Here is a 6,199-nt window from a genome sequence, read left to right as displayed (position 1 = left end):
TTAGAGAAGTTTATAACAAGCTTTCATTGTTGGTTAGTGGGATAAACGGATAACAAAAGTGGTACATGAGGTAAGACAGCCTTTCCTACTTCCAGCAACGTTCTCTTATATAGCCCTAGCTGCATATTGTCCAGTCATGGATATAAAAATTCTACCATCTCTGTGTTCCCAGCTGTCATCTGAAAACAATACATTGTTTTGAATTGCATTCATTGCTACATTCCAATGTGATCTGTGCTCCAAGAAGCTGAAGGCAATGTATATAGGATTCTGGGGTGCTGCCAGATCTAGATCTGCTCACCTCCATCAAGGTCACAACATAATGTGTCTTCTAAATATGCCTTGAGCACAGAATAATTTGAAAACAACATTTCATAGAATCTTGGAAGGGGTTGTAAAATAAGAGCATATGAAGATGACAAAAACATTTTTTTCACTTATAATTTTTGTTAAAGTGTTCAAATCAAAAAAAACCCAAACATCAAAATCAGTGGTATTTTGGACTGAAAACAGTACCAGACAAGCTGCCTTCTCTGTGATATGATTCACATGTACTGATAGCTCATCAATACATGAACATGTCTAGAGGATATTTAATCTTGATTTAAATCACAAGAGAAGAAACCTGTGATTAGACACTAAAACCAAGTATGGTATTAGCAGACAGATCCCATCTCTCATTGAGGAGCAATTTATAGACACCTACATACACCCTTCCTTTAATAGAAAATATCATTTGTTATATACCACCTGGCCAAGCTGATACTAAATAGCTGTTAGCCAGTTCTTAAGTGTAACATGCACTGTTTGTCCCAAGCAGCATATCAGCATGGATTCCAGTCTCCAGTCTAAACCTTGATATATTGTTTAGCTTTTGAGAATGAGATGCTGACTCACTACCTTCCTCCATGTCCCAGGAGATGCATACTGGAGGACAATAGGTTTCCTAGGAACTAGTAACCATTCTCGTCAATTTCCTAAATACCCTTCCCAAACTTAATAGCTTTCCTATCCAATAATCAAGGGGTCAAGAACCATTCTTCACATAGAATTTGCTTCAAGTAAAGCAATTAGAGCAATTGTCTACCTCCAGGGTACCCACTGGCCAAATTCAAGTCTTCCACTGAAGACCAGGGGGGCTGCTTTACCCAGGGGGGTTCTCCCAGCCTCCCTTCCCCACTGCCTTGTTCCTCTGAAGTTGCTCCTGTTATCTTTTATAGTTGGTACTGTTTAGAGTTGTAAGGAATGTAAATGTCCTTGCCCGGTTCTTCCTTTCTGGGTGTTAAGATGTTTGAAGAATGGTTTCATTTTATAGTTTAGATAAAACTGTGGAAGGAGGACTGAGGGTGTATCTGTTCCTGAAATTCTCTATGAGGCATCTTCAGCAATGTTTCTCTATAATGCCAAGTTCCTGTAGCTGCACCCCGAGACTCCCAATAAAGTTACTTTTTATTCCTCACTGCAAAGAGTCCTGAGTCAGCTTTGGTGTCTTCATGGGCATGTACCCCAAGGTCATGAGACAAGGTTCCTCCCAGAGCATTACCCTTTCTATGAACAAACCCCACATGTCTCCTAAGGGCACTGTTCAAACAGAAGATCTCATCAACACATTGTTTTAGGGCCTCACATGTCAGCCCAGGAACATTCTCCCTATAAAATATAAGCTTGCTCCAGTTCAGGTGTGTGTCTTTGGAACTGTGCATATATTTCCAGTTGTGTGTCAGTCCTCCTTGTTGAGTTTCTCTGTAGTAGAATAAAACCCCATTTCAGCCATTTTAAAGATCTAAAAATTGTTTATATTCCACACAAAATTATGTCTCCAATGGCTGAATGAAGCTGCAATCCCCCCCAATTGAAAGCAATTTGCAGTTACCTACTGAGGACCTTGGGATTCAAATCTGTCTTCCTCCTCCATTCCTGTTTCCAGTAGTGTAATCCTTGACACATATTAACCCCACCTACCATCTGCCTTTCCTCCCTCATAACCCCCGTCCTGCTGTTGTCTCAATAGAACCTGCCATTTTTTAAATACTTTGAAAATGATCACATTACAACACTATTTAGAAGCAACATGGCAACACCTACTTTTAGGGTATACTTCAGAATGTGATCCTCCATACTTTTATGTTCTTTCGCTATTGATTGCTATTGATTTGAAGGAGAACTGGAAAACTGAGCCTTCAAAAGGGAACCATGTTGGCAGTTCTATTGGGTTGTAAGTAAGGCTACTGAGAACCTGGACTTCTGGGATTCCTTCATGCCTTTCCCCCCTCCACTTTTCATAGTGTAACCCCATCTAAACATGGCTCTAGAGTTTAAGGCACCAGTAAGCACTTAATTCGTTCCCCATACTCCCTCCCAACAAAACTCCATGTTGTTTTAAGAGGCTTTTCCAGAGCTGCAATTTTCCTTCTTCCTTATGGGGTTAGGGTTATTTTAAATGAATGGGCTTATTCTAAATGATTACCCATTTTCTTTTCTTTTTAAAAATCTACCCTGTTGTAGAGTTTTGGGCCATTCAAAAGCTTGTCATAAACTACATAGCAGCACTGTGTTTTGCAATTTTGCAGGGCAAATTTTGAATATTTAGTTTATTAATCTCAATCACATGGTGAGATGTGCTTTTAAAATTTAAATGAACTAAAACCACCACCACCATCAAATACAATGGTAAATCCCTTAGCCAATCAAGTTTGAGCAGGTGTGCACACACCTCCACTTCCAACAGAAACACGGACAACATTCTTCGGTGTACATCGCTGGAGGGATATAACAGATGAAATGACATTAGCAATGCAGCTCCCAAAACCACATACTCCACAAAGCCTACGGTTCTTAATATACTTGTTATGCTGTGAATGGTTAGTAATCATGTTAGAACATAATAATACCACTTATTTTTCTAAAAGGGAATTTAAAGGAGGGTGTGGGACACTGCAAGCCTAGATATGTGGAGGAAAGTAAAAAAAAATCACAAGATCATAAAATGGTGGTTCATGCTGCGGGAATTGTGAATGTGAGAACGTCAGCAGACAACATGCAGTGGCTGACATTTTTAATTATGTCATTGTGCGATTGCATTATTACACATTCGCAAATTTAATTTTTTTAATTTAAAGGGGGAGCATGACGGGAGGCAGCATTGCCCACATTTTCAAAGCAAATACAAAATACATCTGGTGCAATCAGTCCTGGATTGAAATGGAAGAAAACTCATGATGCAGAATGCAATTTTGGATTGTCACTAGGGATGGGCAATTCGGATCGAATAAGCTGAAAAGTATCCTATCCAAGCTGAATTGCTTATTCTTATAATTTAAACAGGCAAAAACATACCTCCCTCCCCACTCTTTTCTGGCAGCGGAGAGCATTCTCCACTGCCTGAGAAAAGGGGAGGGAGGCATTTAAAGGGTCTACCAAAGATCTGATCTGTCAAGATGAGCATGTTTGGCATGCTCTCTCCCCACCCCGATCCTTCCCACAGGTGAGCCAGCTTGTACTGGAAAAGGGAGGCATGAAGAACTCTGTGTCTGCCCTTCCCAAAGTTTAGAGAGCCCTGATTCCTGACCTTTTCAGATTTGGCAGAATCCATTCAGCCAAATCCAAGCCAGGGACGTCTGCTTCAGACCCTTTAGGGTCAAATCCAAAATTGCCCCCCCCCCCCATACTCATGCCTAATTGTCACATTGGAATTCAAAGCAGTGAAAACAAAGGGGAAGTCTGTACTGTGGAAAGGGTCTCTGTGAAGTATTGGTCATTTTGCTGCTGGATTAAACATCTGTTCACGTTGTGATTGGTAAATATTGCCTTTCTCAATAAAACTGTCTCCCTTTTCACCCCTTGTTTTCCTAAGCAGTCTTGGTTGTGTGTTTTACTGTGTTTGCTATATTCCTCAACCAGGACCAGGGCCTTCTCAGTCTTGGTCCAGGCCCATATGTTGTAAAATGAGCTTCCCAAGGGCCCATTATGCACGGCCACCGAAACGGCGATTTCGGGTCACATGGAAAACATGGAGGGGGAAGACGCGAAGCACACCGGTTATGCACGGGACGGGGCGCGACGGCGGCAAAACCCAGAGTAGCCGATTATGCACGCAGCGATCCCGGCGCCGCTTTTGGTTGCGCCCCGGTCACCCGGAAGCTGCGCTTTCTTCCGTGTTTCGCTAATGTAGCTTTTTCAGCGGCATGCACCGAAGCTGCAGCTGGTTGCAGTCAGCACCATGCGTTATCAGTGATTTTAGTCACCGCCATTCCACCCCGAATGTGTGTTATTCCCCCTCTGCATAATGGGTCAAAGAGATGCAGGCTCTGTAAGAGCACAGTGAGTTCCACAGGGCTTACAATATAGAGCTCTTCCACTGGGTATTTGGTTGAGGCCAGGCCACAAAGAATATCTATGAGCCCCCACCCTGCCCCAGTAATACCCAGATAAGCTGTTCTGGATCAGATCTGGAAATCAAAAGGATACCAACTGCAGTCCGTTGATAGTTCTAAGCAAGTTTGTTACTATTTTATTGTATTACTGGTTTTTAAATTTTACATCACCCCGAGATAGCTGTGCCAAGAGGGGTGGTTTTATAAATCTAATAAATCAAATCGAAAATCAAGTTAATTCACTTGATAAAATGCATTCAAGTGTCTCTTTTTAGAAATTGGTAAAAATACTGAGTTACTCTCTGTTGCTAAGTTTCCAATTGAAACCTAGTTTTCCCAACTATTTGGTTAACAATGGTTTGCCATAAAGCCAACAGGACCAGGCTGTGTATTTATGAGCCATGGCCCTGTTCTCTCATCTCAGATAAGGTTCAAAATGGCATGAAGTTCTTTAAACTTCAGATAAGTTCTTGCTTAGGTGACACATTCTAGTGTAGCCCATATCACAGATCAAAGGGACGTGGATTGCCCTCACTGGTATCAGAAAATAATTATTCTTAAAAGTATACAATAAGGTAGCTAGAGATCATTTTGATAAAGTTCAACAACTTATGGAGATCAGGACTACTAAATTTGGGGTTTGAGGTTTTTTAAGATCTAAATTCTATATCGATAGGAGGACAAGCAATACAGTATGGCCAATGTAACAAGTAAAGTAGAAGACTAGGAACTGGAAGATCCAGGATGGAATTCCCACTCTGCCAGGGAAGACTGTTGAGTGACCCTGGGTCAGTCACTCTCTCTCAACCTAACCTACCTGACAGCACTGTTATTATGATGATCAAATGGAAGAAGGCAAAATGGTATCCTGAAATGGGTTGGGTTCCTATTGGGGAGAAACTCATGGTATAAATATCTACTTAAATAAATATTTCAAATAATGTATTCCACAAAGGCAGATTTCCCCATTAACAACCCCCCCTTTTTAACAGATTTAAACTCAGCTAACATAAAACTGTACATCATAAAACTTACAGAACCTTTATCTCTAAAATACTGGGAAAACACAAGACCCCAAATATTTGATGACTACTTTATTATAATGCCCTTCTGATTAGCGTGTCACACACAATTCTTCAGTATTTAAAGGATGGCAAAAGTCTTAGTTCTCTTACTCAAAAAAGTATAAGCTCTTGTATGTTTTACATCTGTAATGATCTTCCCCCCAAATGTTTCTCTTGTTGATTCAGATTTAAGAAAAATGTTGTCTTTACCCTGAATGTATGGAGACTTTACTTCCAGGTACCGATGTTTCTTTCATGTGTTCCCTGCTTTTCTTTCTACCAATTGTGGAAGTTCTCTCACTCATTCAGCCAGAAAGTAAATATTTTGCTCCAAATAATGATGTCTGTTGCAGTCCTATATTGAATCCGAGTTGCACTGGTCAATCCTGCTTTCTCCTTGAAGCGCCATCCTATATTTGAAGAATGTCTGTGCTAAGAGCTAGAGTTCATGGTTCTCTTGTCAATACCAGAAGGGGTCTTGGGGTGATTGGATTTACTCCTCTCCCTTCTCCCTTTCTCATATTTTTCTGTCTCTCACCCCATGGTGAAGGGGAGGGTTGCTTTTTTCTTTAGGAACCCGAGGTGAAGCGAGGACTCACACTTTTGTGAGTGTTTTCAATGCACTTCTGATATTTAATGGGCATTACACACTTCAAGGCAGTCCGCATCTCTCTGGAGCCTATGCTGGTTTGCTTCCTCAACTTCCTGAGGCGCTCCGCTTCAACAGACACCCTTCTGTAGAGATTCTTCACAAACGAAAAC

This window comes from Paroedura picta, chromosome 4 (assembly GCF_049243985.1).
Source record: "Paroedura picta isolate Pp20150507F chromosome 4, Ppicta_v3.0, whole genome shotgun sequence".
Lineage (NCBI taxonomy): Eukaryota > Metazoa > Chordata > Lepidosauria > Squamata > Gekkonidae > Paroedura > Paroedura picta.
The sequence above is the reverse complement of the archived record's forward strand: the minus strand, read 5'-3'. Positions refer to the sequence as shown.